This window comes from Pseudophryne corroboree, chromosome 6 (assembly GCF_028390025.1).
Source record: "Pseudophryne corroboree isolate aPseCor3 chromosome 6, aPseCor3.hap2, whole genome shotgun sequence".
NCBI classification, from domain to species: Eukaryota; Metazoa; Chordata; class Amphibia; order Anura; family Myobatrachidae; genus Pseudophryne; species Pseudophryne corroboree.
Genome location: NC_086449.1, coordinates 241788568 through 241801923, shown reverse-complemented (window position 1 = coordinate 241801923; position 13356 = coordinate 241788568).

Below are 13356 nucleotides of genomic sequence, written 5' to 3'. Positions count from 1 at the left end.
ACAGAGTTCTTCAGTACATACTGTATAGCTTACTTGCATCAGAAAGCGTGTCTCTCACACACAGATCCTGCAGCCTTCCCAGGCAGTCTGCCCATACTAATCAGGTTAGAAGCACTATATCACTCTTACACAGCTGAAACCCTGATTAGCCCTCTGTGAGGCCAAAGACCCGAACTGGGCCCAATGTCTAGAACTCGCCTTATCTCTCTCTCAGAGCCTTTACCCAGCTTTTACAGCAAACTGAAAAGGTTCAGACAAAACAAAAAGCATTTTTCCTAGAAGTTAACATTTTCTAAAACATGTAAGACAAGAACCTGGGACAAATATACCTGCCCTCAAACACTATCCCAGTGTTCTTGTCACAATATATATATATATATATATATATATAAAATAAGATTTTACTCACCGGTAAATCTATTTCTCGTAGTCCGTAGTGGATGCTGGGGACTCCGAAAGGACCATGGGGAATAGACGGGCTCCGCAGGAGACTGGGCACTCTAAGAAAGATTTAGTACTACTGGTGTGCACTGGCTCCTCCCTCTATGCCCCTCCTCCAGACCTCAGTTAAGGAAACTGTGCCCGGAAGAGCTGACATTACAAGGAAAGGATTTTGGAATCCAGGGTAAGACTCATACCAGCCACACCAATCACACCGTATAACTTGTGATAACATACCCAGTCAACAGTATGAACAACAACAGAGCATCAGACAAACCTGATGCAACCATAACATAACTCTTATTTAAGCAATAACTATATACAAGTATTGCAGAAGAAGTCCGCACTTGGGACGGGCGCCCAGCATCCACTACGGTCTACGAGAAATAGATTTACCGGTGAGTAAAATCTTATTTTCTCTAACGTCCTAGTGGATGCTGGGGACTCCGTAAGGACCATGGGGATTATACCAAAGCTCCCAAACGGGCGGGAGAGTGCGGATGACTCTGCAGCACCGAATGAGCAAACACAAGGTCCTCCTCAGCCAGGATATCAAACTTGTAGAACTTTGCAAAAGTGTTTGAACCCGACCAAGTAGCTGCTCGGCAAAACTGTAATGCCGAGACCCCTCGGGCAGCCGCCCAAGAAGAGCCCACCTTCCTTGTGGAATGGGCTTTTACTGATTTTGGAGGTGGCAAGCCAGCCGCAGAATGAGCCTGCTGAATCGTGTTACAGATCCAGCGAGCAATAGTTTGCTTTGAAGCAGGAGCACCCAGCTTGTTGGATGCATACAGGATAAACAGCGAGTCAGGTTTCCTGACTCCAGCCGATCTGGCTACATAAATCTTCAAAGCCCTGACTACATCTTGTAACTTGGAATCCTCCAAGTCACGAGTAGCCGCAGGCACCACAATAGGTTGGTTCAAATGAAAAGATGACACCACCTTTGGCAGAAATTGCGGACGAGTCCGTAATTCTGCCCTGTCCATATGGAAAACCAGATAGGGGCTTTTACATGACAAAGCCGCCAATTCTGACACACGCCTAGCCGAAGCTAAGGCCAATAGCATGACCACTTTCCACGTGAGATATTTTAACTTCACGGTCTTAAGCGGCTCAAACCAGTGAGATTTCAGGAAACTCAACACCACGTTAAGATCCCAAGGTGCCACTGGTGGCATAAAAAAGGGGCTGAATATGCAGCACTCCTTTTACAAACGTCTGAACTTCAGGTAGAGAAGCCAGTTTTTTTATGAAAGAAAATTGATAGGGCCGAAATCTGGACCTTAATGGACCCCAATTCTAGGCCCAAAGTCACTCCCGAAGTGAAGGAAACGGCCCAGCTGGAATTCCTCTGTAGAGGCATTCATGGCCTCACACCCAGCAACATATTTTCGCCGTATACGGTGATAATGTTTAGCCGTCACGTCCTTCCTAGCCCTTATCAGCGTAGGAATGACCTCATCCGGAATCCCTCTTTTCTACTAGGATCCGGCGTCCAACCTCCATGCCGTCAAACGCAGCTGCGGTAAGTCTTGGAACATACAAGGTCCCTGCTGCAACAGATCCTGCCCTAGAGGCAGAGGCCATGGGTCCTCTGTGAGCATTTCTTGCAGCTCTGGATACCAAGTCCTTCTTGGCCAATCCGGAACAATGAGTATTGTTCTCACTTCTCTTTTCCTTATGATTCTCAGCACCTTGGGTAAGAAAGGAAGAGGAGGAAACACATAAACCGACTGGAACATCCACGGTGTCACCAGTGCGTCTACAGCTATCGCCTGAGAGTCTCTTGACCTGGCGCAATACCTCTGTAGCTTTTTTTTGAGGCGGGATGCCATCATGTCCACCTGTGGCAGTTCCCACCGACCTACAATCTGCGCGAAGACTTCTTGATGAAGTCCCCACTCTCCCGGGTGGAGGTCGTGCCTGCTGAGGAAGTCTGCTTCCCAGTTGTCCACTCCCTGAATGAACACTGCTGACAGTGCGCTTACGTGATTCTCCGCCCAGCGAAGAATTCTGGTGGCTTCTACCATCGCCACCCTGCTCCTTGTGCCACCTTGGCGGTTTACATGAGCCACTGCGGTGATATTGTCTGATTGAATCAGAACCGGTTGGTCGCGAAGCAGGGTCTCCGCTTGACTTAGGGCGTTGTATATGGCCCTTAGTTCCAGGATATTGATGTGAAGGCAAGTCTCCTGCCTTGACCACAGCCCTTGGAAATTTCTTTCCTGTGTGACTGCCCCCCACCTTCGGAGGCTTGCATCCGTGGTCACCAGGACCCAGTACTGAATGCCGAATCTGCGACCTTCGAGAAGGTGAGCACTCTGCAGCCACCACAGGAGAGACACCCTGGCTCTGGGGGATAGGGTGATTAACCGATGCATCTGAAGACGTGATCTGGACCACTTGTCCAGTAAGTCCCATTGGAAGGTCCTCGTATGGAACCTGCCGAAGGGAATGGCCTCGTATGATGCCACCCTCCTTCCCAGGACTCGAGTGCAGTGATGCACTGACACCTGTTTTGGTTTTAATAGATTCCTGACCAGTGTCACGAGCTCCTGAGCTCTCTCTATCGGGAGATAAACCCTTTTCTGGTCTGTGTCTAGGATCATGCCTAGGAGCGGCAGATGAGCTGTAATAACCAACTGCGACTTTGGAATATATAGAATCCAGCCGTGTTGACGTTACACTTCCAGAGAAAGTGATACGCTGTTCAGCAACTGCTCTCTTGATCTCGCTTTTATGAGGAGATCGTCCAAGTACGTGATAAAAGTGACACCTTGCTTCCGCAGGAGCACCATCATTTCCGCCATTACCTTGGTGAATATTCTCAAGGCCGTGGAGAGACCAAACGGCAACATCTGAAATTGGTAATGACAATCCCGTACCGCAATTCTGAGGTACGCCTGATGAGGTGGATAAATGGGGACATGAAGGTATGCATCCTTTATGTCCCGAGTCACCATAAAATCTCCCCATTTCAGGCTTGCAATGACCGCTCTTAGCGATTCCATCTTGAACTTGAACCTTTTCAAGTATATGTTCAGGGATTTTAAATTCAATATGGGTCTGACCGAACCGTCTGGTTTCGGGACTACAACATGGTCGAATAATAACCCCCTCCTTGTTGAAGGAGGGGAACCTTGACCACCACCTGTTGAAGATACAATTTGTGAATTGCAGTTAACACTGTTTCCCTCTCGTGGGGGGAAGCCGGCAGGGCCGTCGGTGAGGGGGCATCTTCTCAAAGTCCAGCTTGTATCCCTGAGACACAATATCTATTGCCCAGGGATCTAACAGGGAGTGAACCCACTTGTGGCTGAACTTACGAAGGCGTGCCCCCACCGGGCCTAGCTCCGCCTGTGGAGCCCCAGCGACATGCGGTGGATTTTTGTAGAGGCCGGGGAGGACTTCTGTTCCTGGGAACTAGCTGTGTTGTGCAGCTTCTTTCCTCTGCCCCCACCTCTGGCAAGAAAGGATGCACCTCGGACTTTCTTGTTTCTTTATTCGAAAGGCTGCATTTGATAATGTCGTGCTTTCCTAGGCTGTGCAGGAATATAAGGCAAAATATCAGAATTACCAGCTATAGCTGTGGAGACCAGGTCCGAGAACCCTTCTCCACACAATCCTCAGCCTTCCATATGCCTCTTAAGTCAGCATTATCTGTCCATTGCATATTCTACAGGACACGTCAAGCAGAAATCGACATAGCTTTGACTCTAGGGCCCAGTATACTCATGTCTCTTTGGGCATGTTTTATATATATACCTATCTCTAAAGACAGCATCTTTAATATATATATCTCTCTATATATACATATATATATCTATATGCATACTAGGGTCTCAATCTCTGCTGATAAGGTACCTGTCCACGCTGCCACAGCGCTATAAACCCATGCCGACACAATCGCCGGTCTGAGTAGTGTACCAGAATGTGCATGCTATCTGCAGGATCCCTGAGAATAGCTAGTGCTACCTTTGGGGCAAACGTGACACCCTAGGGGAAGATTCCCATCACATCCTGGCCCTAGTGGGGAAAGGATACTGCCTGAGAATTTTTTGTGGGAAGCTGTAGTCTCTTGTCTGGAGATTCCCGCTCTTTTTCCTCATGAGAGGAGGGAAATTTACCTCAGCTTTCTTCCCCTTAATATGTGTACCCTTGTGTCAGGGACAAATGAGTCATCAGTGATATGCAAATCATCTTTTATTACAATAATCATATATTGAATACCTTTCTGCCATTTTGGCTGTAACTTTGCATTATCGTAGTCGACACTGGAGCCAAACTCCGTGTCGATATCAGTGTTTATTATTTTGGATAGTGAGCATTGTGAGACTCTGAAGGTCTCTGTGACATAGGGACAGACATGGGTAGATTTCCTGTCTGTTCTCTAATCTTTTGTGCAATAAATTCACCTTAGCACTTACACATATCCAAACAGGTGTCGGCGTTGTCGACGGAGACACCCTCTCACACACATATTTGCTCTATCTCCTCCTTAGGGGAGCCTTTTACCTCAGACATGTCGACACACACGTACCGACACACCACACACACAGGGGATGCTCTATTTGAAGACAGTTCCCCCACAAGGCCCTTTGGAGAGACAGAGAGAGAGTATGCCAGCACACACCCCAGCGCTATATGACCCAGGAATCACACAGTAACTTAGTGTTAACCCAGTAGCTGCTGTATATATTGTTTTTACGCCAAATTTATGTGCCACCCCCCCTCTCTTTTTCACCCTCTCTATCGTGCTTCTGCAGGGGAGAGCCTGGGGAGCTTCCTCTCAGCGGAGCTGTGGAGAGAAAATGGCGCTGGTGAGTGCTGAAGAAGAAGGCCCCGCCCCCTCAGCGGCGGGCTTCTGTCCCGCGATTTTGTGTAAAAATAATGGCGGGGGCTCATGCATATTACAGTGCCCAGCTGTATATATGCTGCTTTTTGCCAGGAGGTACTCAATTGCTGTCCAGGGCGCCCCCCCCTGCGCCCTTCACCCTACAGTGACCGAAGTGTGTGGGTTAGTGTGGGAGCAATGGCGCACAGCTGCAGTGCTGTGCGCTACCTCATATGAAGAGAGGAGTCTTCTGCCGCCGATTTTGACGTCTTCTTGCTTCAACCCGCCGGCTTCTGTCTTCTGGCTCTGCGAGGGCGACAGCGGCGCGGCTCCGGGAACGGACGACCAAGGTTAGGTTCCTGTGTTCGATCCCTCTGGAGCTAATGGTGTCCAGTAGCCTAAGAAGCGCAACCTAGCCGCAGTTAGTAGGTTTGCTTCTCTCCCCTCAGTCCCACGTAGCAGAGAGTCTGTTGCCAGCAGAAGCTCTCTGAAAATAAAAAACCTAACTAAAATACTTTCTTATTAGCAAGCTCAGAAGAGCTCACTAAAATGCACCCAGCTCTGTCCGGGCACAGATTCTAACTGAGGTCTGGAGGAGGGGCATAGAGGGAGGAGCCAGTGCACACCAGTAGTATTAAATCTTTCCTAGAATGCCCAGTCTGCTGCGGTGCCCGTCTATTCCCCATGGTCCTTACGGAGTCCCCAGCATCCACTAGGACATTAGAGAAATATATGTACTCATATATATAATTTTTTTACTTGTTATATGGCCATATATATTTATTTGTGTTTTTAATAATTATATCCAATCAGGCAGCGCTTCTTATTTTTATAATAAGATTTTACTCACCGGTAAATCTATTTCTCGTAGTCCGTAGTGGATGCTGGGGACTCCGTAAGGACCATGGGGAATAGCGGCTCCGCAGGAGACTGGGCACAGCTAAGAAAGATTTAGGACTACCTGGTGTGCACTGGCTCCTCCCACTATGACCCTCCTCCAGACTTCAGTAAGGATACTGTGCCCGGAAGAGCTGACACAATAAGGAAGGATTTTGAATCCCGGGTAAGACTCATACCAGCCACACCAATCACACTGTATAACTCGTGATAATATACCCAGTTAACAGTATGAACACAACAGAGCCTCTCAAAAGATGGCTCAACAATAACCCTTGTAGTTAACAATAACTATATACAAGTATTGCAGACAGTCCGCACTTGGGACGGGCGCCCAGCATCCACTACGGACTACGAGAAATAGATTTATCGGTGAGTAAAATCTTATTTTCTCTGACGTCCTAGTGGATGCTGGGGACTCCGTAAGGACCATGGGGATTATACCAAAGCTCCCAAACGGGCGGGAGAGTGCGGATGACTCTGCAGCACCGAATGAGAGAACTCAAGGTCCTCCTCAGCCAGGGTATCAAATTTGTAGAATTTTGCAAACGTGTTTGCCCCTGACCAAGTAGCAGCTCGGAAAAGTTGTAAAGCCGAGACCCCTCGGGCAGCCGCCCAAGAAGAGCCCACTTTCCTCGTGGAATGGGCTTTTACAGATTTAGGCTGCGGCAGGCCAGCCACAGAATGCGCAAGCTGAATTGTGCTACAAATCCAGCGAGCAATAGTCTGCTTTGAAGCAGGAGCACCAATCTTGTTTGGTGCATACAGGATAAATAGCGAGTCAGTCTTCCTGACTCCAGCCGTCCTGGAAACATACATTTTCAAGGCCCTGACTACGTCCAGTAACTTGGAGTCCTCCAAGTCCCTAGTAGCCGCAGGCACCACGATAGGTTGGTTCAAGTGAAAAGCTGATACCACCTTAGGAAGAAACTGGGGACGAGTCCTCAATTCTGCCCTATCTGTATGGAAAATCAAATAGGGGCTTTTACATGACAAAGCCGCCAATTCTGACACACGCCTTGCCGAAGCCAAGGCCAAAAGCATGACCACTTTCCACGTGAGATATTTTAAATCCACGGTTTTGAGTGGCTCAAACCAATGTGACTTTAGGAAACCCAACACCACGTTGAGGTCCCACGGTGCCACTGGAGGCACAAAAGGAGGCTGAATATGCAGCACTCCCTTGACAAATGTCTGAACTTCAGGCAGTGAAGCCAGTTCTTTTTGGAAGAAAATAGACAGAGCCGAAATCTGGACCTTAATGGAACCCAGTTTTAGGCCCATAGTCACCCCTGACTGTAGGAAGTGCAGAAATCGACCTAGCTGGAATTCCTCCGTTGGGGCCTTCCTGGCCTCACACCACGCAACATATTTTCGCCATATGCGGTGATAATGTTGTACGGTTACATCTTTTCTAGCTTTAATAAGCGTAGGAATGACTTCCTCCGGAATACCCTTTTCTTTTAGGATCCGGTGTTCAACCGCCATGCCGTTAAACGCAGCCGCGGTAAGTCTTGGAACAGACAGGGCCCCTTCAGCAGCAGGTCCTGTCTGAGCGGCAGAGGCCATGGGTCCTCTGAGATTAATTCTTGAAGTTCCGGGTACCAAGACCTTCTTGGCCAATCTGGAACAATGAGAATAGTTCTTACTCCTCTTTTCTTTATTATCCTCAGTACCTTGGGTATGAGAGGAAGAGGAGGGAACACATAAACCGACCGGTACACCCACGGTGTCACTAGAGCGTCCACAGCTATCGCCTGAGGGTCTCTTGACCTGGCGCAATATTTTTCTAGCTTTTTGTTTAAGCGGGACGCCATCATGTCCACCTGTGGCTTTTCCCAACGGTTTACAATCAGTTGGAAGACTTCTGGATGAAGTCCCCACTCTCCCGGGTGGAGGTCGTGCCTGCTGAGGAAGTCTGCTTTCCAGTTGTCCACTCCCGGAATGAACACTGCTGACAGTGCTAACATGTGATTTTCCGCCCATCGGAGAATCCTTGTGGCTTCTGCCATCGCCGTCCTGCTTCTTGTGCCGCCCTGTCGATTTACATGGGCGACTGCCGTGATGTTGTCTGACTGGATCAGAACCGGCTGGTTTTGAAGCAGGGGCTTTGCTTGACTTAGGGCATTGTAAATGGCCCTCAGTTCCAGAACATTTATGTGTAGGGAAGTCTCCTGACTTGACCAAAGTCCTTGGAAGTTTCTTCCCCTTGTGACTGCACCCCAGCCCCGAAGGCTGGCATCCGTGGTCACCAGGACCCAGTCCTGTATGCCGAATCTGCGGCCCTCTCTGAGATGAGCACTCTGCAGCCACCACAGCAGAGACACCCTGGTCCTTGGAGACAGGGTTATCAACAGATGCATTTGAAGATGCGATCCGGACCATTGGTCCAACAGGTCCCACTGAAAGGTTCTGGCATGGAACCTGCCGAATGGAATCGCTTCGTAGGAAGCTACCATCTTTCCCAGGACTCGCGTGCAATGATGCACCGACACCTGTTTTGGTTTCAGGAGGCCTCTCACTAGAGATGACAGCTCCTTGGCTTTCTCCTCTGGGAGAAACACTTTTTTCTGGACTGTGTCCAGAATCATCCCCAGGAACAGTAGACGTGTCGCCAGAACCAGCTGATCTGGAATTGGTAATGACAATCCTGTACCACAAATCTGAGGTACTCCTGGTGAGGATGGTAAATGGGGACATGCAGGTAAGCATCCTTGATGTCCAGAGATACCATTTAATCTCCCTCTTCCAGGCTTGCAATAACCGCCCTGAGCGATTCCATCTTGAACTTGAATTTTCTTAAATATGTGTTCAAGGATTTCAAATTTAAAATGGGTCTCACCGAACCGTCCGGTTTCGGTACCACAAACATTGTGGAATAGTAACCCCGTCCTTGTTGAAGTAGGGGCACCTTGACTATCACCTGCTGGGAATACAGCTTGTGAATTGCCTCTAACACAGTCTCCCTTTCTGAAGGAGTCGTTGGTAAGGCAGATTTGAGGAAACGGCGGGGGGGATGTCTCGAATTCCAGCCTGTACCCCTGAGATACCACTTGAAGGATCCAGGGATCTACCTGTGAGCGAGCCCACTGATTGCTGAAGTTTTTGAGACGGCCCCCCACCGTACCAGGCTCCGCCTGCTGAGCCCCAACGTCATGCGGCGGACTTAGCAGAAGAAGCGGGGGAGGACTTTTGTTCCTGGGAAGTGGCTGTATGCTGCAACTTTTTTCCCCTACCTCTGCCTCTGGGCAGAAAAGACGCGCCTCTACCCCGTCTGCTCTTTTGGGGGCGAAAGGACTGCACCTGATAATACGGTGCTCTCTTTGGTTGTGAGGGGACATGTGGCAAAAATGCTGACTTCCCAGCTGTTGCTGTGGACACTAAGTCTGAAAGACCATCCCCGAACAACTCCTCACCCTTATAAGGCAAAACTTCCATGTGCCTTTTAGAATCTGCATCACCTGTCCACTGCCGGGTCCATAACCCTCTCCTGGCACAAATGGACAGTGCACTTATTTTTGATGCCAGCCGGCAAATATCCCTCTGTGCATCTCTTATGTAAAAGACAGCGTCTTTAATATGCTCTACGTTTAGCAATATAGTGTCCCTGTCTAGGGTGTCAATGTTTTCTGACAGGGAGTCTGACCATGCAGCTGCAGCACTGCACATCCATGCTGAGGCAATAGCTGGTCTCAGTACAATACCAGTGTGTGTATATATAGCTTTCTGGAGAGCCTCCTGCTTTCTGTCAGCAGGTTCCTTTAGGGCGGCCGTATCCTGGGACGGCAGTGCCACCTTTTTTGATAAGCGCGTAAGTGCTTTATCCACCCTAGGGGGTGTTTCCCAACGTGACCTATCCTCTGGCGGGAAAGGGTACGCCATTAGTAATTTTTTTGAAATTACCAATTTTTTATCAGGGGAAGCCCACGCTAGTTCACACACTTCATTCAATTCTTCAGAAGGGGGAAAAACTACTGGTAGTTTTTTCTCCCCAAACATAATACCCTTTTTTGTGGTACTTGGGGTCACCTCAGAAATGTGTAAAAAAAAAATTTTCATTGCCTCAATCATATAACGAGTGGCCCTATTGGACATTACATTAGTCTCTTCGTCGTTGACACTGGTATCAGTATCCGTGTCGACATCTGTGTCTGCCATCTGAGGTAGCGGGCGTTTTAGAGCCTCTGATGACTTTTGAGACGTCTGGGCAGGCACGGGCTGAGAAGCCGGCTGCCCCGCATTTGGCATATCGTCAAATTTTTTATGTAAGGAGTCGACACTTTCGCGTAATTCCTTCCACAAGTCCATCCACTCCGGTGTCTGCCCCGCAGGGGGTGACAACACATTTATAGGCACCTGCTCCTCCTCCACATAAGTCTCCTCATCAAACATGTCGACACAGCCGTACCGACACACCGCACACACACAGGGAATGCTCTGACAGAAGACAGGACCCCACAAAGCCCTTTGGGGAGACAGAGAGAGAGTATGCCAGCACACACCAGAGCGCTATATAAATCAGGGATTAACTAAATTATATCCCCTTATAGCTGCTATATGTATATTGCGCCTAAATTTAGTGCCCCCCCTCTCTTTTTTACCCTTTTCTGTAGTGTAGACTGCAGGGGAGAGCCAGGGAGCTTCCTTCCAGCGGAGCTGTGAGGGAGAAATGGCAACAGTGTGCTGAGGGAGATAGCTCCGCCCCTTTTTCGATGGACTTTTCTCCCGCTTTTTTATGGATTCTGGCAGGGGTATTTATCACATATATAGCCTCTGGGGCTATATATTGTGATATATTTGCCAGCCAAGGTGTATTTATTGCTTCTCAGGGCGCCCCCCCCCCCCCAGCACCCTGCACCCTCAGTGACCGGAGTGTGAAGTGTGTATGAGGAGCAATGGCGCACAGCTGCAGTGCTGTGCGCTACCTTGGTGAAGACTGATGTCTTCTGCCGCCGATTTTCCGGATTCTTCTTGCTTCTGGCTCTGTAAGGGGGCCGGCGGCGCGGCTCCGGGACCGAACATCAATGGCCGGTTCCATGCGGTCGATCCCTCTGGAGCTAATGGTGTCCAGTAGCCTAAGAAGCCCAAGCTACCACCAGTTAGGTAGGTTCGCTTCTTTTCCCCTTAGTCCCTCGCTGCAGTGAGTCTGTTGCCAGCAGATCTCACTGTAAAATAAAAAACCTAAAATATACTTTCTCTCTAGGAGCTCAGGAGAGCCCCTAGTGTGCATCCAGCTCAGCCGGGCACAGGATTCTAACTGAAGTCTGGAGGAGGGTCATAGTGGGAGGAGCCAGTGCACACCAGGTAGTCCTAAATCTTTCTTAGCTGTGCCCAGTCTCCTGCGGAGCCGCTATTCCCCATGGTCCTTACGGAGTCCCCAGCATCCACTAGGACGTCAGAGAAATTTTATTCTTTCTGATTTATGAGAGGTTTGGCAATCACCTCTGATTAAAAGCTGCAGTCTTAATTGGATTCAATATTGTTGCCAGCTGAAGTAGGCGCCGGGTCTTTAAAAAAAATCTTTTCATTTTTTATGTGATTATATTCAGAGTTGGCTGCAGCTATGCGACCACGCCATCCTCATCCATCTGCTAGTGAAAGCAAGTCGTCATTATAATCAGCATGCATTTGAACCAGCCGTTTCCTTTGTGAAATAGGGGCCTAATGTACATAGCATAAGTCTGATCTCCACTTGTGACTGCGTCTGATTTCAGCTGGATCTGTGCATATGCTCACATCTGAATCAGGCAATTCTGCCAACATGCCAATGGCATACTTATCCTACGTTGCCAGGTAACACCCACTCAGACACGAGCAGAGATAAGACTTATGTTATGTACACACTAGGACGGCATCACAAATGATGTAATGTTGTCAGTGACGGAACCAGGCATCAGCAAGTGCATACATACTTGCTGGTGCTGGTAGCGTTGAACAATGGCAGGGGGGGGGGGGGGAGTGGAGCAGGGACCATGCTGTCTTCGGCAGCATGGCCCTTGCTGGCGATATTGCCTGTCGATCTGACTGAGCATGACGCTGAAGACTCGCGGGAGCACGCATCGTCAGTGACATAGTGACTATAACACTAGACAATATTGTGACCGGTGTCCAAATCGGTCACATCATACACAATATAATCTAGTGTGTACGAATCTTAAGGTTTATACAACTCTTAATCAGCGGTAACTGCTATAAATTGTGTGTGTAGGCTGAGACACATGCATAATTTGCAAAAAATCATGAGATCCGTACACAAACAGAATTGCATGCAACTCTGAAATAGGCTCATAAAGCTAAGTTGCAATGCATGTCTGCGTATGCCTAGCAAAAATGTCTGCTAACGCCGGTCAGCTGCAAATCTGTACGCAACTCACTCACCATCAAATGATTTTTCCAGTCTGTGCGTAGCCCAGGACCTACTCCTACAATGTGATAGAAACAGGCTGATCAGGGCCTGAGCTGATGTCACACACTCTCCCTGAAAACACTTGGGCATGCTTGCATTTTTCCTGGCACTCCCAGAAAATGGCCAGTTACCATCCCCAAATGTCGGCTTCCTGTCAATCAACTTGCGTACGCCTAGCGATCAAAAAAGACGCTGGATTTTTTCACAGTTTGGCCTCGTGGGTGCGCACTACGATCCGTATGCATGCACAGTCGATCGATAATTGTCCGCCTTGAAAATTCGCGCAACAGCGATCAGTCTGAAAAGAGTACAAAGCACTGGATATTTATTTGGTAATAACAAATGCATTTGTTTACTTTTGTCAGAGCAAGATTAAGACCTCAGGGAAGGTACCAATTCCTTGATACATTTACAGTGGTAATAAATATTTTCGCTCTTTGATAATCATCATTTAGTGCTTGCTCCTTCATTAAGGAATCACTGGCAGTGTCTCAAAATCTCATTAGTGCATTTACTAGTAGTATTTTGATGTCAGTGAATAAAACTCAGGGAGGATTTAGTCAGGAACAGAGTTTACTGCGCAGCTGAAGTTTTAATGCTCTGAGCTATTCAATTATTAAGCACTAACTTGCGGATAACTTGCATTTACCGAAAGACTCCGGGTTAAGTGACCAGAATGTATGGCTTACCCAATGCCAAAGCCCAAGAGGTTGAATTTGGCACTAGGGAAGTGCAGTCAGCGGAGAAAAGGGAGGCAGTGTCTCCACTGTCATAA